The 23124-nt window shown below is 43.1% G+C and overlaps 1 long non-coding RNA gene across 2 annotated transcripts in view; it reads right to left on the bottom strand.

Moving 5' to 3' along the window:
• The window catches only part of LOC139038086 (uncharacterized), a 43966-nt gene extending 30153 nt beyond the window's left edge, over positions 1–13813 (bottom strand). Inside the window, exons 1-2 of one of the 2 annotated variants that reach the window (XR_011491027.1) lie at positions 13705–13813; positions 11874–12370 (exon numbers count right to left, since the gene is read on the bottom strand). This is a non-coding gene — a long non-coding RNA (uncharacterized lncRNA). Of the gene's footprint in view, positions 1–11873; positions 12477–13704 lie in introns of those variants that run through there. The other variant, XR_011491026.1, reaches the window with a different exon arrangement.
• Between the last annotated feature and the right edge of the window lie 9311 nt (positions 13814–23124).

A 23124-nucleotide genomic window follows, 5' to 3' on the forward strand; every position in this document is an offset into this window, starting at 1 on the left:
GGAGATCCCATGGACAGAGGAGCCTGGTGGGCTACAGCAAACAGGGTCACAAAGAGTCAGAGATGACTAAGTACACACGTGCAGCAAAACCCCAATATGATGCTCTAAAGGGAGGAGAAAGGGAACACCTTTAGTGGAGTAAGGACCACCAGCAGGCCTTTAAGACTCTAAAGACTGAGCTGAGGAAAGCACCAGCAACTGGGCTTCCAAATTTGGACAAGCCCTTTACCCTATACATTCATAACAGCACTAGGAGTTCTGACCCAAAGGCTGGGCCAGAACAGAGACCAGTGGCTCTGGGATGGCCAAGTGGCCTGCAGGCAGCAACAGCCACAGCTGTTGGTTAGTGAGCTTCCAAGTTAACCCTGGGACAACACTTGGATGGATTAACCCATCATCAGGTACAATCCGGAGAAGGCAATGGCACCCCACTCCAGTACTCTTGCCTGGAAAATCCCATGGTCAGAGGAGCCTGGTGGGCTGCAGTCCATGGGGTCGCGAAGAGTCAGACACAACTGAGTGACTTCACTTTCACTTTTCACTTTCATGCATTGGGGAAGGAAATGGCAACCCATTCCAGTGTTCCTGCCTGGAGAATCCCTGGGACGGGGGAGCCTGGTGGGTTGCCATCTATCGGGTTGCACAGAGTCAGATACGACTGAAGTGACTTAGCAGCAGCAACAGGTACAATCTATGCTGGAGATCAAAGGACATCATTGGTTGACTAGGGGAAGGTTAATAGATGTCAGCCTCTCTTAATGGATACCCTCAACATTCCCTTAAAATTGTGCCAAACCTTGAACCCTGCAACTGTGCTTCCGGCTGTCAAGAATAGAGACATGTTGCATCAGTGTATAAAGACCATAGAGAAAACTTACTCCAGCAGGTCTGATCGTTTACATGAACCTTTTAACAGCCCTGAGGACAAATGGTTTATTGACAGGAGTGGTTTTACAGCCACGGTAACCAGAAAGGCAGTGTCTGTCATGTCGGTCTAGTTGAAGTCACAGAAGCCAAGGCCCTGCCACCCAGACATCGTCTGAGCTAACTGTATGAACGAGAGTTCTGCAATCAGGGAAGGAGAGAAAATTAAATACTTTTACTAACTCTAAACATGAGTTCCATGATGCTGCCACATGCTCTGGGGGAAGGCGCTAGCCACCACGCCTACTCCTCCAATTAAGGGAATAATGGTCAGCATGTGCTAAGGAAAGATGAAGCAGGCATGCATACTAAAAACAGCCTTCACACCAAAAATATTAAACCCAGGCAAGCTACATGTGCACGATCTCACACAAAAATAGCTCTCTGAGACTACAGTAGATAATTGTTTTTTTCCTAAACTCAGAGTAAGAGAAATAAAAGAAAAAATGAAGAAGCAAAGGAACCACTCCCAGTTAAAAGATCAAGAGAACTTCCCTGAAAGAACAATGGAGCAGACCTCTTCAGTCTGACAAGACACCCAGTTCAAAAAGGAGACAGTGAAACTACTGAAAGAATTAATTATGTCTACTGACAGAACCTCTTGATGAGGGTGAAGGAGGAGAGTAAAAAAGCCAGTTTGAAACTAAATATCAAAAAAAAAACTAAGATCATGGCAGCCGGCCCCATTACTTCATGGCAAATAACAGGGGAGAAGGTGGAAACTGACAGATTTCATCTTCTTGGGCTCTAAAATCACTGAGGATGGTGACTGCAGCCATGAAATCAGAAAAGGATTGCCTCCTGGCAGGAAAGCAATGGCAAACCTAGACAGTGTGTTGAAAAGCAGAGACACCACTCTGCCAACAAAAGTCTGTAAAGTCAAGGCCACAGTCTTCCCAGTAGTCATGTACCATTATAAGAGCTGGAACGTAAAGAAGGCAGAGTGCCAAAGAATTGATGCGTTTGAACTGTGGGGCTGGAGAAGACTAACAAGGAGATCAAACCAGTCAATCTTAAAGGAAATTAACCATGAATATTCATTGGAAGGACTGATGCTGAAGCTCCAGTATTTTGGTCATCTGATATGAACAGCCAACTCATTGGAAAAGGCCCTGATGCTGGGAGAGATTGAGGGCAGAAGGATGAGAGGGCATCAGAGGTTGAGATGGCTGGATGGCATCACCAATGCAATGGAGGTGAACTTGGGCAAACTCCAGGAGACAAGAGTGAGCGACAGGGAGCCCAGGCATGCTGCAGTCCACGGGGTCGCAAACAGTCAGACACGACTGGGCAACTGAACAACAACAACACTGACAGAAATGCAGATTAGTGTCTCAAGGTGGCAGAGTAGAAGGCCATGTGCTCATCTCCGGTGAGAGCACCAAAACTGCAACTAGCTGTTGATCAACCATCAGCAGGAGGACGCTGGAACAAACCGAAAAAGGATACCCCACATCCAAAGACAAAGAAGAAAGTGCAATGAGACTGTAGGATGGGCACAGTCACAATGAAATAAAATCCCATATCTTCTGGGTGGGCAACCCACAAACTGGAGAACAATAATACCAAAGAAGTTCTCCCACGGTTAGGAAGGTTCTTAGTTCCACATCAGGCTTCCCAGCCTGGGGGTCCAACAAAGGGACTGGGAATCCCCAAGGAATCTGACTTTGAAGGTCAGTGAGGTTTAATTACAGGACTTCCACATGCCTGGGGGAAATAGACTCCTCTCTTGGAGCACACAAACCAAGACCCAGGGGAAAGGAGCAGTGACCTCACAGGAGACTGACCCAAACTTACTGCTGGTGTTGGGGAGGCAGGGTCAGCAGTGGCTCGCCGTGGGGAGGGCGATACTGGCAGCGGCAGTCCTGGAAGGGACCCCTTGACGTAAGTCCTCTTGGAGATTGCCACTAACTCTACCATCAGGTCCACAGACCACAGGGCTGGGTCGTCTCCAGCCAAGTAACTAACAGAAAGACAGCACAACCCCATTCATCAGCAGACAGTTGGATTAAAGCTTTACTGAGCACAGCCTTGCCCATCAGAGCAAGACCCAGTTTTCCCACCACCAGTCCCTTCCATCAGGAAGCTTACACAAGCCTCTTAACCTCCTCCATCAGAGGGTAGACAGAAGAAGCAAGAATAACAACAATCCCACAGTGGCTAGAAGATAAACCACATTACAGAAGTAAAGTTATATCCCAGATGAAGGAACAGGATAGAACCCCAGAAAGAGAACTAAATGAAGTGGAGATAGGCAACCTTCCAGAAAAAAATTCAGAATAATGATAGTGAAGATGATCCGGGATCTCAGGAAAACAATGGAGAAGATGTGAGAAATGTTTACCAAAGACCTAGAAGAACTAAAGAAAAAACAAAGACAGACAAATAATAGACTAGAAGGAATCAACAGAGTAACTGAGGCAGAAAAACAGGGGGACAGAAGACCTGGGGGACAGAACGGTGGAAATCACTGCTGCAAAACAGAATATAGAAAAAAGAATGAAAAAAATGAAGACAGCCTAAGAGACCTCTGGGAGAACATTAAAAGCATCAACATTTTCATTATCGATGTCCCAGAAGGAGAAGAGAGAGAGAAAGGACCAGAGAAAATATTTGAAGAGATACTGACTGAAAACTTCCCTAACATGGGAAAGAAAATAGTCAACCAAGTCCAGGAAGCACAGAGTCCCAAGCAGGATAAATCCAAGGAGGAACCCACTGAGACACATAGTAATCAAACTGACAAAAATTAAAGACAAAGATAAAATATTAAAATCAACAAGGGAAAAATGACAGGCAACATCCAAGGAAACACCCATCAGGTTATCAGCTGATTTCTCAACAGGAACTCTACAAGCCAGAAGGGAATGGCATGATATATTTAATGTGATGAAAGAGAAGAACCTACAACCAAGAATAATCAGCAAGACTCTCATTCAGATTTGACAGAGAAATCAAATGCTGTACAGACAAGCAAAAGTTAAGAAAATTCAGCACCACCAAACCAGCTTTACAACAAATGCCAAGGAACTTCTCTAAGCAGGAAATACAAGAGAAGAAAAAGACCTACACAAAATAAACCTGAAACAATTAAGAAAATGGTAATAGGATCATACATATTAATAATTACATGAAATGTAAATGGATTAAATTCACAAATCAAAAGATATAAGACTGGATGGGCAGATGGAAACATGTGCATGTATGCACTTCCACGTACCATATCACTCTGCTTAATCCCCCAAATTGTATGTAATTAGTTTATATTTTTAGGTTAATCATGTTTCCCTTATGACTTGCAATTGTGATGATCTTTTTTGTCTGGTTATTGATACAACTGATAAATGTCTTCTACTATTGTGATTTTTGCTTAATACAATAATTGTATCATAATTTGGAAGGACAAAGCAAGAACAATGTGCATTTGCCAGGATGAAACCTGAGCTGAAGGCAATGAATAGCAGAATGCAGAAGAAAGAATAAGTGATCTGGAAAATAGAATAATGGAAATCACCCAATAAGAACAGCAGACAGAAAGCCAAATTTTAAACAAATGAAAGCAATATAAGAGACCTATGCCAATTTATGCATAATAATAATAATTCCAGAAGGAGAAGAAAGAGGAAAGGGGATAAAAAATGCATTTGAAGAAATTATGGCTGAAAACTTCCAAACCTAAAGAAGGAAACAGATATCTAGGTACAGGAAGCATAGAGGGTCCCAAACAAGAGGAACCCAAATAGACCTACACCAAGAAACATTATAATTGAAATGGCAAAACTTAAAGAGAATTCTAAAGGCAGCCAGAGAAAAACAATTACAAGGGAACTCCCATAAAGCTATCAATTGATTCCTGAACAGATATGTTACAGGCAAGAAGGGAGTGGCAAGAAAGGAAGAATCTACAGCCTAGGATATTCTACCCAACAAGATTATAATTTAGAATAGAAGAAGAAATAAAGAATTTCTCAGACAAGCCAAAAATAAAAGAACACAATAGCACTACCAAGCCTATCTTGACAGAAATATTGAAAGGTCTTCTCTAAATAGAAAAGAAGCAAGAAGCTATAGGAAAGGGAAAACCACAACTGGAAAGTAAATCACTTAAATAAGCCTGAAGACAGATTTTTAAACTAAAAAAAAAAAAAAAAACCAACAACTTGTGAAAACAATGATTTACCACAATGAAAACCAAAACAATAAACATAAAGATGTAAAAGAAGACATCAAAATCATAAAATGTGAAGGAGGAGAGTAAGAAAATGTAGTGTTTTTTTTTAAAGAATGTGTTTAAGCCTAAATGACCATCAGTATATTGTAAGTAGATATGGGAAGGTATTAACATACTTGAAAAACAGGGCAACCACAAGTCAGAAACATACAACGAGCTCATAAAAATGAAAGTGAACACAAGCATAAAATAAAAAGAAGTTATCAAACCACCAAATAAAAAGAAATGAAATGCAGAATCAATGAGAAAACAAGGTTTACAAAGGCAATAAATATATATTTATCAATTGTTACTGAAATGTCAATGGACTAAATACTCTAATTGAAAAACACAGAGTGGCAGATTGAATAACAAAACAAAAGCCTACAGTATACTGTCTACAAGAGGCCCTCTTCAGGGGAACATACACACATACATTGAACACTGAGGGGGTGGAGAAACGGATTTCATGTGAACAAAAAGGACAAAAGAGAGGGGGTTGGAGCACTCACATTAGACAAAACGGACTTTGAAACAAAGGCCACAAAGAAAGAGGACATTATATAATGATAAAAGGATCAATATAAGAAGAGGATATTATAGTTGTCAACATATAGGCAACCCAGTATAGGAGCACTCATATATATAAAACAAGTACTAACAGACATAAAAGGAGAAACTGGCAGGTATACAATAATAGTAGGAGAATGTAACACCCACCCTGACATCAATGGAAAGATCTTCTAGACAGAAAAACAATAAAGCAACAGAGATCCTAAATGATACAATAGTTAGACTCAACAGATAATTACAGGACATCACATTCAAAAAACCCAGAATACACATTCTTTTCAAGTACACATGGAACATTCCCTGGGATAGACCACATACTAGGGCAGAAACAAATCTCAATAAATTTAAGAATGCAGAAATTATTTCAAGCATCTTTTCTGACAACAATGGCATGAAACTAGAAGTCAACCACAGAAAAAGAAAATGATAGAAAACTGATTACACGGAGACTAGATGACATGATATTGATGAGACCAATGAGTCAACAATGAAATCTAAGAGCAGCTGAAAAAAAATAACTTGAAGCAAATGACAGTGAAAACACAACCATACAAAATCTATGAGATGCAGCCAAAGCATTTCTCAGAGAGAAGTTCATAGTGATCCAGGCTTTCCTAAACAAACAAACAAACAAAAAAACCCCAAGAAAAATCTCAATTAAATAACATAACCTACCACCTGAAATAATTAGAAAAAGAACAACAAACAAAACCTAAAGGCAACAGAAGAAAGGAAATAGTGAAGATCAGAGAGGAAATGAAGTAGAGATTAAAAGAAAAATAGAAAAAAAATCAATAAACCTACTTTAGGAGACAAGACACAGAAAACTACAAAACAATGAGGAAAGAAAGATGACACAGATGGAGAGAGATACTATGTTCTTGAACTGGAAGAATAAATATTGTGAAAATGACTATACTACCCAAAACAATCTACAGTTTCAATGCAATCCCTATCAACTTACTAACAGCATTTTTCACAGAACTAGAACAAAAAATTTTACAATTTGTTTGTAAACACAAAAGACTCTGAGTAGCCAAAGCAAGCTTGAGAAGGAAGAATGGAGCGGAGGAATCAGCCTCCCTGACTTCAGACTATACTACAAAGCTACAGTCATCAAGACAGTATGGTGCTGGCACAAACACAGAAACACAGTTCAGAGGAACAGGACGGAAATCTGAGATAAACCTATGCATCTGTGGGCACTTTACCTTTGACAAAGGAGGCAAGAATACATAATGGAGAAAAGACAGCCTCTTCAATAAGTGGTGCTGGGAAAACTGAACAGCTACATGTAAAAGAATGAATTAGAACACTTCCTAACACCACACACAAAAATAAACTCAAAATCGATGAAAGACCTAAATGTCAGGCCAGAGACTATTAAACTTTTAGAGGACAACACAGGCTGAACACTCTTTGTCATAAATCACAGCAAGATCTCCTTTGACCCACCTCCAAGAGTAATGGAAATAAAAACAAAAATAAACAAATGGGACCTAAGTAAACTTAAAAGCTTTTGTACAACAAAGGAGACCATAAACAAAATGAAAAGACAACCTTCAGAATGGAAGAAAATAATTGCAAATGAAGCAACTGACAAAGGTTTAATCTCCAGAATATAAAGTACTTCATGCAGCTCAATATCAGAAAAACAAACAGCCCATTCAAAATTGGATAGAAGACCTAAACAGAAATGTCCTCAAAAAGGACACACATATAGATGACCAACAAACACACGAAAAGATGCTCAACATTGCTCATTATTAGAGAAATGCAAATAAAAACTACAATGAGCTATCACCTCATGTGGATCAAAATGGTCATTATAAAAAAAATGAACAGACTAAATCCTGGAGAGGATGTGAAGAAAAGGGAACCCTCTTTCACTGTTGGTGGGAATGTAAATTGATACAGCCACTATGGAGAACAGATGGAGATTCCTTAAGAAACTAGGAATAAAACTACCATATGACCCAGCAATCCCACTATTGGGCATATACCCTGAGAAAACCGTAACTGAAAAAGACATCTGTACCCCAGTGTTCACTGCAGCTCTATTTACAACAGCTCTGGAGGAGGGCATGGCAGCCCACTCCAGTATTCTTGCCTAGAGGAGCCCACGGACAGGGGCGCCTGGCAGGCCATGGGGTCGCGAAGAGCTGGACACGACTTGGCAACTACAGTTTTACAACAGCCAGGACATGGAAGCAAGCTAGATGTCCACCAACAGATGAGCAGATAAAGATACATGTGGCACATATATAAAATGGAACAGTACTCAGCCTTAACGAAAAGCAATGAAACTGGGTCATGTGTAGTGATGTGGGTGAACCTAGAATCTGTCACACAGAGTGAATTCAGTCAGAAAGAGAAAAACAAATTTTGTATATTAACACACATGTATGTAATCTAGAAAAATGGTACTGATGAACCTATTTGCAGGGCAGGAATAGAGATGCAGATGTAGAGAGCAGACTTGTGGACAGAGTGGGAAAAACAGAGGGTGGGATGAACTGAAAGGGCTGAAAGAGTTGCATCGACATACACATATGCTACCAAAAACAGATCACGAGCAGAAAGCTGCTGTATAGCACGGGGAGCTCAACGCAGTGCTCTGTGGGGACCTCAAGGCAGGGTGGGAGGAGGCGTATGTATGCTCACAGCTGATTCATGTTGTTCTACAGCAGAAATGGATACAACCTTGTAAAGCGATTATCCTCCAACTAAAAAAAAATTTTTTTAATAAAAGCTTTTGTCAAGTCCCACCTGGAAAACCAAAAACTAAAATAGAATTAAAACAAAATCTTTGTCAAGGAAAAAACCAAAATAATAAAATAGAACAGTTAGACTTAGTTGATGTTTTATAGCATTATGTCCAAAACCTCAAGAGTCACACTCTTTTCAAGTGCACATGAAATGCTCTAGATTGACCATATATTAGAGCAGAAATAAGGGTTTAAAAACTTAAGAGAATAGAAATTGTTTCAAGTATCTTTTCTGACCATGATGGCATGAAAGTGTTAATAGAAATCAACCACAGAGAAAGAAATGAGGGAAAAAAACTGATTACATAGAAACTAAACAATATGCTACTAAAAAGCCAATTTGTCAACAGTGCAAACAAAAAGGAAATTAAAAAATACCTGAGACAAATGACCATGAAAACACAGCCATACAAAATTTATTGGATGTAGCAAAAGCAGTTCTTAGAGGGAAGTTCATACAGGCCTTCCTCAAAAAACAGAAAATTTTCAAACAACTTAACCCTACTACCTAATAGAATTAGAAACAGAAGAACAAATAAGATCCAAAGTCAGCAGAATGAAGGATAGATGAAGGTCAGAGATGAAATAAGTAACAATATAGATTTTAAAAAATGGAAACAAGTCAATAAAACCAACAGTTGGTTCTTTGAAACGGTAAACCAAATTGATGAACTCTGGCCAGGCTCACCAAGAAGAAAGAGAACACCCAATTAAACAAAATAAGAAATGAAAAGGGGGAAATAATAACTGATATCACAGAAATACAAAAACTATAAGAGAATACTGTGAATAATCACATGCAAAAAAACTAGATAACACAGAATATATGGATAAGTTTCTAAAAACATACAGTCCATCCAAAATTGAACCAAGAAGAAATAAACAGACTGATCTCTAGAAGTGAAATAGAATCTGTGAAAAAAGAAGAAAATATAAAAAACTTCTTACAAACCTAAGTCCAGGACCAGATGACTTCACAAGTGAATCCTACTAAACAGAAAATAACTTATATTTACCCTCAAACTTTCCCAAAAGATTGAAGAGGAACAAAAGCATTCTATGAAGCCATCTTCACCCTCATACCAAAACCAGACAAAGACACCACCAAAAAAAAGAAAATTATAGGCCAGTATCTTTGATGAATATGGATGCAAAAGGTCTCACAAAGTATCAGCAAACCAAATCTAACAACACAGAAGTATCATACACCACTGCCAAATTGGATTCATCCCAGAGTCATAAGGATGGTTCAACATATGCAAATCAATCAGTGTGATAGATCACAATAAAAGACCAAAACCATATGATCATCTCAACAGATGCAGAAAAACATTTGATAAATTCAACCCCATGCATGATAAAATTTCTTAACAAAGTGGATATAGAGGGTACATATCTCACCATTAAAAAAAAAACTACTTATGAGAAACTCACAGTCAATAGAATAGTCAATGGTGAAAAGCTGAAAGCCTTCCCAGCTAAAATCTGAAACAAGACATTCTCACCATTTCTTTTCAACATAGTATTGGAGGGCCTAGCCCCAGACAAGGAAAATAAATAATAAGTAGCCACATTAAGGGAAGAGGTAAAATTGTCATTGGATGCAGATGGTATGATATTATATATAGAAAACCCTAAAAACTCTACACAAAAGCTACTAGAACTGATAAACTACAGACAGTGACTGCAGCCATGAAATGAAAAGATGCTTGTTCCTTGGAAGAAAAGCTATGACAAACCTAGACAGTGTATTAAAAAGCAGAGACATCACTTTACCTACAAAGGTCTATTTAGACAAAGCTATGGTTTTTCCAGTAATCATGTATGGATGTGAGAGCTGGACCATAAAGAAGGCTGAGCACCGAAGAATTGATTTCAAATTATGGTGCTGCAGAAGACTCTTGAGAGTCCCTTGGACTGCAAGGAGATCAAATCAGTCAATCCTAAAGGAAATCAACCATGAATATTCATTGGAAGGACTGATGCTGAAGCTGAAGTTCCAATACTTTGGCCACCTGATGTGAAGAACTGACTCATTAGAAAAGACCCTGATGCTGGGAAAGATTGAGGGCAGGAGGAGAAGGGGATGACAGAGGATGAGATGGTTGGATGGCATCACCAACTCAGTGGACATGAGTTTGGGTGGACTCCAGGAGTTGGTGATGGACAGGGAGGCCTGGCATGCTGCAGTTTATGGGGTCGCAAAGAGTCGGACATGACTGAGCAACTGAACTGAACTGGAACAGTCAGTGAGGGACTTCTACACCTCTATGGTAGGCTAGGGTCTGCGGCCCCTGTCCAGCAAGAAGTTTGGAGAGACTTTTGCCTCCTTGAAAACAAGGGTGCAGAATCCCTCAGAAGAGAATGACACGGGCTGGGACCTAAATCCTGGGGCCCCTTTCCGTAGTACCTGCGTCTGGACAAATATCTCCTTGAGCTGTGTGCTAGTCGCTCAGTCATGTCTGACTCTTTTTGACCCCATGGACTTTAGGCTGCCAGGCTCCTCTGTCCATGGGATTCTCTGGGCAAGAATACTGGAGTGGGTTGCCATTTTCTTCTCCAGGGGATCTTCCAAACCCAGGGATTGAACCCAGGTCTCCTGCATTGCAGGCAAATTCTTTACCATCAGCCACCAGGGAAGCTACATACAAAACACGAAGAAAACTATGAGACTGAAAATAACTGTGTGCAGGTGCAGCTGGGGCAAATTCTGGACAAGATGCAAAAAGACCAAAAAGCCCAACTGCCATTTCTGAAGAGCTTGGAGCAAACATGGTACTGTGCATGCTCCCTACACGCAGCACCACCAAGGGGGTGGGCAGACCACCCAAGCCATCCCTGTGGCCCAACCCCTGCGTCTGCCTCCATCCCCACCCTTTAATCAGCTCACTACCCCCACTCAGGGAGCCAGCAAGGGCACCTGTTGCTTATTCTCGCTCCTCACTGCTGCAGCACCAGTCCCAGTAAAGTCTTGCCTGAATTACTCATCTGGTCTCTTATCAAGAAATTTCTATTGATTGCAGAGTCCAAGAACCTGGGTTGGCAACATTGGTTTCAGGTGTACAGCAGACTGATTCAGTTGTAAACATATATATTTCTTATTCAGATTCTTTCCCTTTGTAGGTTATTATAAGATACTGAATATAGTTCCCCATGCTATATAGTAGGTCCTTTTTTAAATTTTATATACAGTGTCAGCACACATTAATTCCAAACTCCTGATGTATCCCCCTTCCACCTTCTCGTTTGGTAACCATAAGTTTGTTTAAGTCTCTGAGTCTATCTCTGTTTTGTAAATAAGTTCATCCGTATCCTTTTCTTAGATTCCACACTTAATTAAGCAAAGTACCTTATTTTAAACCTGTGGTAAAAATATGGAAAAGTAGACTCTCGCTTACCTTCCTGAGTTGTCTGTTGGACGAGAGCCTCAGATAGGAGGAGATCTTGCCTATGAAGTGTCTTCATTTCAGCACAATTGAAAATGTGGCCCCAGGCCAGCTTCCCAGCCTGTCAGGCGGGCCTGCCCGTGTCCCCGAGGCTTGGTGGCCAGTTAAGGGCCGGCAGCTGTGTCCTGCTGTGGACACAGTGGAGAGGAGCTTCCCTAAGCGTTCTGGTAATTGCAGCCCCTTCCACACTGGATCGGTCAACTCATGCTGTGCCAGTCGTGTCCTCTGTCAGGGACAGATTGCTTTACATACGCATGCAGATTTCTTTTCCTGCAGAGGTGCTTCAGTGGTGTAGGTGTAGGAAAACATTATCCCTTCTTTGGTCTTTAATGGTTAAAACATCTTATTTAAGGCGGGGGGATGGCGCTTCGTGTTCCAGGAATCAGAGCCCCTTGCCATCTGCTTCCATCTCTGCCAGGCTCTTGGGGGCAAAGTCACCAGTGATCTTCCTGTAAAACCAGGACACCTTCTTCAGCCTTATTCGTGGTATCTTCCTGACTCAGCTCTCTCCTTCCATCTCTGACTGTTCTAGGTCTCATTCCTTTACAGGCTTCTCTCTCGCCCTTTTTATAAAATATATATATATATATATATATATATATATATATATATATAGGTGTATGGGTGTGTGTGTGTGTGTGTGTATATCAGGTTTATTGAAGAGGAACACGCAAACAGTAAAATACCTTCCTAAAGCCCAGATCTGATCATGTCTGCATCCTGGATACTGTTTCTGCAGGACACCACCCAGACCAGCCGGCTCCTTCCCTCCGCCGGCCTGGGGGCTCCCCTCCCTGGCCTCTGAGCTCCAGCACTCCCTAGTGAAAGCTCATCCAGCCCTGCCAACCGCTCTCCTTGACCTTCCCCTCGCCCCTCACGTGTCCTCCTGGCATCTCGGCGTGTTCTTCATTCCTATTGTGCGGCCACAGAAGCCAGTGCCCTTCACCTCTTTCTCTGACCTCGCTTAGTTTTTGGCTTAAGTGTTTGCTCAACTGAATTAAATAGCTCAAATATGGCGTCAGACGGCCTCGGGGAAGCACTTAATTAAAGTTTCTTTATAAAGGGATGGCTCTTTTAAGGCCGAGGGCCAAGAGGTAACTGGAAATAAGAGCTAAGAGCAATTATCCTAGAAAGTCTGGCAAGAATGTACTTTTCCAAACCCAGATTGGAAGCCTGATGTGTTTTCTGCGGCCTGAGGAACGCAAGGATGGGGTGCGGGGAAGGGGTGCGGGGGGGGGGGGGAGAAGAGAGGGAGGGGTGCGGGGGAGGGGTGTGGGGGGGAGGGGTGCGGGGGAGGGGTGTGTGTGGGAGGGGTGCAGGGGAGGGGTGTGGGGGCAGAGGTGCATGAGGGAGGGGTGTGGGGGAGGGGTGCATGAGGGAGGGGTGCGGGGGGAGGGGTGCGGCGGCCGCGAGGGCCGCTGCCTACCCACCTGCTGCCTACCTGGCCTCTCCCGCAGTGGCCGCGGTGTTGGTGGGCCCGCCTTCCTGCTCTTTCTGCTTCTCCTCTCAGCGCTGTCTGCTGGCTCCCCTGCCCCCTCCCCGTTAGCCCCGAGTGTAGAAGTTTTCCGTTCTCACGTTGATTCTCCCCCCGCCCCCGTGTCCCCCTGTCTCACACTCTTCGGGGATGCCCAGTGCCTGAGGGCTTTGCCGGTCTTCCCACTTGGGCCCCCAGTCTCAGCCCACTGTGTGCAGGCCCCGCCTGTTGCGCCTAAGTGACCTACAGGTGATTCAGCGGGCCTCCCGAGAAAACTGACGGACTGCCTCAAGTATGAGCTTCACTTACCATCACGGGCAATCGTGTTGTGGAAACGCAGCGCTGCGATGAGCCCCTACACACCCCCCTGACTGCCCCCGCAAACCTCTTCCCTGTAGGAACCGGGAGGGCGAGCAGCCCCCGTGGCCACGCCAGCGGCCCCGTCCCGCCCTCTGGTGTCCGCTGAGCTCGCGCCCCACCAGCCGCCTCCCAGCCGCGACCGCGCAGCCGGCGGTGCCTGGGGGCGGGGGAGGAGCGCCGGCCTTGGGGCCGCACACTCGGGCCGTGGGTGTTAGCTCTGCGACGGGGCACCGCTGGGTGAAGATGCCACGGAGGCCTCACGGTGCGGGGGAGCTAGTCAAGATCGATACTTTGCAAGGCACCTCCGCCCCCTCTGCCACGCCTTTTCTCACGTAACTCGTTTTTCAGGAACCTTTTTCTCCTCTGATTTCTGATGACGGTCTACCCAGCCTCTCAGGACCTCTCACCATCCTCTAAAATGCCCGCCCTTGTCGCGGACGTTGCAGCCCACCCCACCCCGCCCCGTGCGGAGCGGCCTCCCAGGTCTTCACCGCATCAGAAGGCTTTCTTCAGGGTCCTCTGCTCTGGACGTTCCCTCTCCTCCCTTAATCTCCCTCGTACTTTCCTCGATTCTCCTGTCGCCTGCCTTCGCCGCACCCCTCTTTCCCTCTGGGGCAGGGGCAGGTCTCCCTGCTTCCTTAGGGCACCTGGTCAGCCTTCAACACCAGACGCCCCATCAGGCCTTTGCCTTTGAAAAGTGTTGATCGCTCGGTCATGTTCAACTCTGAGACCCTGTGAACTGTAGCCCGCCAGGCTCCTCTATCCATGGGATTCTCCAGGCAAGAATCCTTTAGCGGGCTGCCAGCCCCTTCTCCAGGGGATCTTCCCGACCCAGGGATCAAACCCGGGTCTCCTGCAGTGCAGGCGGATTCTTTACCATCTGAGCCACGCTCTTAAGGGCACCCCAGGGCCACAGGTTCTTCATACGAAATTGATTGGAATTGTGGCAAGAAGCCATGGAATCTATTTCCCAGTTAAGTTTCATAGCCACTTTCTAGTACTCTTTCTATTTTGTGAGTTAAAGTAAACTTATATACTAAATAGGTAACATTCATTCAATGGTGACCAGAAAGCAGTCTTAAAAGGTGACGTTTCTGGGAATTCCTTGGTGGCCCAGTGGTTAGGCCTCTCACTGCTGAGGATCTAGGTTCAACCCCTGGTCCTGTCCCCGCAAGCTATGCATTGTGGACAAAAAGGAATGGAATTTCCAAGTCCTTTTTGAAATCTGTGTCTGTGGGGAGTGAGTAAATTAGCCAAGATGGCGGTGGTCAGGGTCTCCCACCCCATGGCTTCTCATTATCCCCCCACGTTTTATAAATACACGGTTATGTAACAGCTGAGCTCACTTACAGCACTGCGCATGTGCCTCAGAGTGTACCCGCTGGGCCACGGGCCACTTATGCTCTGTAAATATGTTTAAGCCCCACTGAACAGCGGCTGAGGCTGCGTGGAGACTGCATGACGGCTGCGTCATGGCTGTGTCGGCTGGGTCAGCCACGGGAGAAGACAGCGAGTCTGCTGCTGCTCCCTTGCTGTGCCCCTCACGAGAGGAGACACACGTCTGCAGTTCCTAGGCTCCTTGAGTTTTCTTTCAGCTTCCCTGATTGTGCCTTGCCTGGGTTGGGTGAAGAGTGTGAACAGCGAGACAGGGTTGATTTCCTCTAGGATTGACTGGTTTGATCTCCTTGCTGTCCAAGGGGACTCTCAAGAGTTTTCAGCACCACAATTCAAAAGCATCAACTCTTCAGTGCTCAGCCTTCTTTATGGTCCAACTCCCACATCCATATGTGACTGCTGGAAAAACCATAACTTTGATTATATGGACCTTTGTTGGCAAAATGATGTCTCTGCTTTTTAATAGTCTAGATTTGTTACAGCTGTCCTTCCAAGGAGCCAGCATCTTTTAATTTTGTAGCTGCAGCCACCATGTGACTTTGGAGCCCAAGAAAATAGAATCTGTACTGCTTCCACTTTCCCCTCTTCTGTTTGCTGTGATGTGATAGGACCAGATGCCTGTCTTTGTTTTTTGAATGTTGAGTTTTAAGCCAGCTTTTCCAGTCTTCTCTTTCAACCTCATCAAGAAGCTGTTTAGTTTCTCTTTAGTTTCTGCCGTAAGAGTGGTATCATCTGGATGTCTGAGGTTGTTGATATATTTCCTGCAATCTTGGTTCCCACTTGTGATTCATCCAGCCTGGCCTTTCACATGATGTACTCAGCATATAAGTTAAATAAACAGGATGACAATATACAGCCTTGTCATACTCCTTTCCCAATTTTGAACCAGTCTGTTGTTCCATGTCCAGTTCTAACTGTTGCTTCTTGGCTTGCATACAGGTTTCTTGGGAGACATAAAGTGGTCTACTATTCCCATCTCGAATTTTCCAGTTTGTTGTGATTCACACAAAGGCTTTAGCGTAGTCAATGAAGCAGAAGTAGATATTTCTCTGGAATTACCTTGCTTCCTCTATGATCCATGGCAAATAGATGGGGAAACAGCAGAAACAGTGGCTGACTTTATTTTGGGGGGCTCCAAAATCACTGCAGATGGTGACTGCAGCCATGAAATTAAAAGATGCTGGCTCCTTGAAAGAAAAGCTATGACCAAACTAGACAGCATATTAAAAAGCAGAGACATTACTTTGCTGACAAAAGTTCGTGTAGTCAATGGTATGGTTTTTCTAGTAGTCATGTATGAATGTGAGAGTTGGACCATAAAGAAGCTGAGGGCTGAAGAATTGATGCTTTGGAACTGTGGTGTTGGAGAAGACTCTTGAGAGTCCCTTGGACTGCAAGGAGATCAGTCCTGGGTGTTCATTGGAAGGACTGATGCTGAAGCTAAAGTTCCAATAGTTTGGTCACCTGATGCACAGAACTGACTCATTTAAAAGACCCTGATGCTGGGAAAGATTGAAGGCAGGAGGAGAAGGGATGATTGAGGCTGGATGGCATCACCGACTCAATGGACATGAGTTTGAGCAAGCTCTAGGAGTTGGTGATGGACAGGGAAGCCTGGCGTGCTGCAGTCCATGGGCTTGCAAAGAGTCAGACATGACTGAGTGAATGAACTGAACTGGACTGATAGAGCTTCTCCGTCTTTGGCTGCAAAGAACATAATCAGTCTGATTTCGGTATTGACCATCTGGTGATGTCCATGTGTAGAGTCATCTCTTGGGTTGTTGGAAAAGAGCATTTGCTATGACCAGCGTGTTCTCTTGATAACTCTGTTAGTCTTTGTCCTGCTTTATTTTGTACTCTAAGGTCAAACTGGTGTGTTATTCCGGGTATTTCTTGACTTCCTACTTTCGCATTCCAATCCTCTATGATGAAAAGAACATCTTTTTTTTGGTGTTAGCTCTAGAAGGTGTTGTAGATCTTCATAGAACCATTCAACTTCAGCTTCTTCAGCATCAGTGATTGGGGCATAGAACTGGATTACTGTGATGAAGAATGATTTGCCTTGGAAACAAACCGTGATTGTTCTGTCACTTTTTAGATTGTACCCAAGTACTGTAATTTGGACTGTTGTGTTGAATATGAGGACTACTCCATTTCTTCTAATGGATTCTTACCCGCAGTAGTAGATATAAAGGTTATTGGAATTAAGTTTTCCTATTCCCATCCATTTTAGTTCACTGGTTCCTAAGATATTGATGTTCAATTTTGCCATCTCCTGCTTGACCACATCCAATTTACCTTGATTCATGGACCTAACATTCCAGGTTCCTATGCAGTGTTGTTATTTATAGCATCAGGCTTCACTTTCACCACCAGACTGAGTGTCATGTCTGCTTTGGCCCAGCCATTCATTCTTTCTGGCACTATTAGTAATTGCCCTCTGTTCATCCCCAGTAGCATATGGGACACCTTATGACCTGGGGGGGGGGGGTCTCATCTTCAGGTGTCATATCTTTTTGCCTTTTCATATTGTTTATGTGGTTCTCCTGGCAAGAATATTGGAGTTGGTTTCCATTTTCTTCTCCAGTGGATCACATTTTGTCTGAACTTTTCACTATGTATGATTTGTCCATCTTGGGTGGCCCTGCATGGCATGTCTCATTGAGTTATGCAAGCCCCTTCACTATGACAAGGCTATTATTCATGAAGGGGGTACAGAGAATATTTCAGTATATGCCAGAGGCTGTGGGTTTGTAAGCACATAGGTCAGCAAACAACTAAACGAGACTGACTCCATGTTACTGTGCAACATAAGTATGAGCTTCATTTCTGAGCTAAATCAGGGAGAGAGTCATTTTGATAGAACTTCTGTTTAAGCAAGGAACTAACTATTTGTTGTTATTTTTTCCTCTACCCATTTAATAGAAAAACAAGTGTCATTCTTCTTTCCCCAAAGAAAGACAATCAAATCAGAAAATGAACATAGTAAGACTGATCTGATCAATTCTGAACTTCCATTGTAACATCTGGAGAAAATGACAAGATGGAATGAGTTAAAGTTTTAATTTTGGAGAGGACATGTACTGATATATACAGATCCTCTGATGATTTCTATAGAATTAGAGCCTTGGGGCGTTTTTTGTTCATCTGTTTTAACTGAAGTATAGTTGATTTACAATATTATGTTAGTTTCAGGTGTACAACATAGTGTTTCACTATTTTTATAGATTATGCTTTATTAAAAGTTATTACAGGATAAGTCTATTATTCCTTGATATATATATATATATATATATATATATATATATTTGCTCATTTGAAATCTTGGATTTAATAGATATTTCTTTCAAATGCTCTTATCACAAAATAGGAGGATTTCTTTAAAGTTGACTCATTTAAAAACATGCCTTTTAACCATTTTATTAGTATAAGTGTAAACTAGAGTCTTTTGCTAAGCACTGGCACAAACATATGCTGTGGTTACATCTCAGAAAATTGGCTGTGTTGTATACTGAATGTTCAATAAATTATAGTGAAGTATAAAAAACATGCCTTTTAAGAAAAATCTATACTGTAATATACCTGTCATCCATGTTTGCATTTTTTCCAATGTTTTTTAAATTCCAGTGTTTTTTTAAGTTGAAAATTTCATAGACTTTAAAACATATATATAATATATTTTCTTCATTGTGACTTTTGATGAGAATTTACCAACAATAAAGAGATATATTTAACATTTACCATGCAGTCCTGTGGCCATTTATTCTGTTTCAATTGCCAGAAGTCTCTTATATCAGGAGTGCTCTTTCTAGGCAGCAAAGTCTCTGAATTACTGCAAGTCTTTTCCCACTAGGAACCCCCAGTGCCTTCCTGGACCAACAACGCCAACAAGGACCACTAGAGGTCATGCTTCTGCCTCTGTTTGGGCAGGTGTGCCCCAGATGCTCCCAGATGCACTTGTTTGTATCCAGCGGCTTCTAAATGTCCAGTAATCGGTACAGCCCAGTAGTGATTGCACGTGGGGGTAACAAGGCTCCAGGGACCTCAGTGGCCTCTCCTCCCTGGATGGAGGGTGAGAGCCCAGCAGCTCCTGGGTGGGTTATGGAGAGTCAGTTATGTGACAAGCGTTTATTCACTTGTGGACACTCCTAGGCCAGGTGATGGTAGGGTTCCAAGTTGAGTGAAACCAGCCTTGTCTTTAATCAGCCTGCACACTCCTGGTGCTGTGGTGATGCGTGCTGCAGGTGGTTGTCTCGTGGGCACAACGGTCGCTTCACCCAGCATCCTACTTGCCCCAAGCTCTGGGCTAAGCCCTGGGATGGAGAATGGAGCCGTGCACAACTGTGATCTCAGGGAGCTTCCAGGTCACTTGGGGGACAGGAACAGGTCATGCTGTGTTGTCCCGGGTGGCGATGTGCAGCCACATGCGTCTGGAGCTGTGTAGAATGGCAGAGGGGAAGTGACCCAGTCTGGAAAGGGGAGGGAGACTTCCTGGAGGAGGTGATAATGGGGTGAGTTTTGAAGGATGACAAAAGAGAGAATTAGGCAAAAGAGGGAGTTTGTTCAAGACAAAGGAACAATAGTAGCAAAGTCAGGAGGAGCAGAGAGCAGCCAGCTGTGTGCAGGGAACTACTGAAGTTTCCACCTTCCTGATGGGAAGTGAGAAAGCCAGGTGGGAGCAGGGGCTGGAGCTCATGTTGAGGGTGGGGACTCAGCTCAGCATTTGAAGTGCCTCTAGGGAGTGACCTGATGGATCAGGTTTGGAGTGGACCACACTGGAGACCATGGCGATGAAAGGATGTCCAAGAAAACGCTGGTCACACCCCTCCTTGGCCTCCTGCTGTCTGCAGAACCTCGCCCTTAAGGATAGGACCATAGACACTATCAGGCTGAATTGCAATAAGTGGATTTAGGGGGTAACTGAGACTCAGAGAAGGGCAGGAATTTCCTTGCACACACATAGCAGGAAAAATCTGTGACATGAAACCTGTAAGTTCCTTGTAAGATTCACTTCCCCTAGCTATGGAGGTACTTTTGTTAATATGTTTCATGACTTACACTGACATTTCCAGGGTGCTCTCGAAGCCTTTCTCATTGTCTAGCTCTTCAAAATTGGAAATGGCACCCATACTGATGTCTCTGTCCTGCTTTTAACACTTAGGTTCAATTTCATTTTCAGCTATTTACATTAAATCTAATTTTCAGTCTGAAGCTGAAACAAGGTTTGACATATATAATGAACCATCACTTGACAAAAATAGAGAACACATTACCTATGAGAACTTTGTTTCTCTAATTCAAAGGAAAGATCTATGCTTTTTTAATTCCTTCCAAAGATCTCCTTCTTCCTTGTATTTCAACATCCTCATCTGGACTTTAGGGAGGGAGCTCGCCTGAGCCTAAGCCCTGAAGATCTGGGCTGCCTATCTCCTGGTTCCTGGTAAGGATCAAAGGACTAAGCATGTGAAGGTGCTGGCTACCCAGTCACCAGCCAGAGCTGCAGTGACACCACAAAGGGCTTTATCATAATGCTGCAGGTATTTTTAAATTTATTATTTTAATAGATGCATAGTTGGTTTAGAATGTTGTGTTAGTTTCAGGTATATAACAGGGTTTTCAGTAACCCATCTATCTCTATATCTTCTTTTTCAGATTGTTTTCCCTTGTAGACTATTAACAAACTATTGTGGCAAGAATACACAGAAGAACTGTACAAAACAGGTCTTAATGACCTGGACATTGTCACCCTGCTTATTTAACATGTGTGCAGAGTATACATCATGTGAAATGCTGGGCTGGATAAATCACAAGTGGGAATCAAGATTGCCGGGAGAAATACCAATAATCTCAGATATGCAGATGACATCACCCTAATGGCAGAAAGTGAAGGGGAACTGAAGAGCCTCTTGATGGAGGCGAAAGAGGAGGGTGAAAAGCCTGGCTTAAAACTCAACATTGAAAAAACTAAGATCATGGCATCTGGTTCCTTCACTTTATGGCAAGTAGATGGGGAAAAAAATATAAACAGTGACAGATTTTATTTTCTTGGGCTCCAAAATCACTGTGGATGGTACCTGTAACCATGAAATTAGAAGATGCTTGCTCCTTGGAAGAAAAGCTATGACCAAACTAGACAGCATATTAAAAAGCAGAGACATCACTTTGCCAACAAGCGTCTATATAGTCAAAGCTATGGTTTTTCCAGTAGTCATGTATGGAGGTGAGAGCTGGACCATAAAGAAGGCTGAGCACTGAAGAATTGATGCTTTTAAATTGTGGTGGCGGAGACTCTTGAGAGTCCCTTAGACAGCAAGGAGATCAAACCAGTCAATTCTAAAGGAAATCAGTCCTGAATATTCATTGGAAAGACTGATGCTGAAGCTGAAGCTCCAATACTTTGACCACCTGATGTGAAGAGCCCACTCATTGGGAAAAAACCTCCTGAAGGCAGAAGGAGAAGGGGATGACAGAGGATGAGATGGTTGGATGGCATCATTGACTCAGTGGACTTGAGTTTGAGCAAACTCTAGGAGGGGAGTGAAGGACGGGGAAGTCTGGTGTGCTGCAGTTCATAGGGTGGCAAAGAGTTGGACACAACTGAGCAACTCAACAACAGCTACATGATAACATAAGATATTTGCCTTTTTTTTTTTTCACTGACTTCACTTAGTTTGATGATCTCTAGGTCCATGCATGTTGCTGCAAATGGCATTATTTCATTTCTTATGGCTGAGTAATATTCCACATATATATGTACCACATCTTTATCCATTCATGAGTTGATGGACATTTAGGTTGCTTCCATGTCTTGGCTATTGGGTTTTCTCCAGATACATGCCCAGGAATGGGGTTGCTAAATCATTTGATAGCTCTGTTTTTAGTTTTTTAAGGAACTTAGATACTATTCTCCATAGTAGCTGCACCAATGTACCTTCCCACCAGCTGTATAGGAGTGTTCCCTTTTCTCACACCCTCTCTGATGCTGCAATATTTTTAATGGAGTTTCTTCTCTAGGATTCTAGACTGACTCATTCACACTTCCGTTTATACGTGATCTTTTGGAAACCTATTCCATAGAGATACTAACATAACCTGCTAAGCCCTGGAGCAGAGGTCTAACTAGACTATTCAGAAGGTGTTATAATAAACGTTGGGTATTTGCATTCCTGACTGGGATGAGGCTTCTGCATCCCTTTTGTCTTCTGTCTCACATCTGTGACTTGTGCTCTTGTTGAATCAGACTCCATGAGCGCCTTCATTTCAGTGTCAGAGAGTTCCAGTGTCCAGTCCAGAGATCCAGTGTCACTGACTCCAGTCAGCACTGACCTGAAATGTTCCACTTGATTGAGTTCATATTCCTCTAAAAATGTTGCACAAAATACTCATTCTCAGGAAAGCTAGTGGGCTTTTCAGTGAAGAAGGGCTGTAATCAAACAGGTCAACAAAATAACACGTGGACCTCCACCTTATGTGGGTTTGAAGTGCTCCTAGTCACTTTATTTTTAATTTAGCATTTCCTGGATTTATTTGAACAGAAAGCACTCTTTGAATGTAAAAAAAACCTAAACAAAACGCATTAACACCCTGTAGAGCAAAACCATAGCCTTGCAAATACCCTATGTGTGCGTGAAATGCTTTCTCTTAAAGCTCAGCTCAAAAGGTCCCTGGAGCTGAAACCTTCTGCCCAAGTCTGCTGATCTTATCTCTTTTCACTGTATTAAATTTAATTTAAAGAATGTGATTTAATTGTATTACACTGCTTTAAAAAGATACATATGCTGCTCTAATAAACTTCTCATGCCACACGTTTTGGGGGCTTGTTTGTAGCTTAACAACCGACTTTCCTCTTTCAGTTCACAATCGCCATAAACTGAGCCAGAGATTCCTGATGTGGAGACAGTGTTGAGGTCCCCTGTCCCCTCCTGGGAACAAAGTCCTACAGCTGGTTCTGCCACTACCAGAGGCTCCATCATC

The sequence above is a fragment of the Odocoileus virginianus genome, chromosome 13 (genome assembly GCF_023699985.2).
Source record: "Odocoileus virginianus isolate 20LAN1187 ecotype Illinois chromosome 13, Ovbor_1.2, whole genome shotgun sequence".
NCBI classification, from domain to species: domain Eukaryota; kingdom Metazoa; phylum Chordata; class Mammalia; order Artiodactyla; family Cervidae; genus Odocoileus; species Odocoileus virginianus.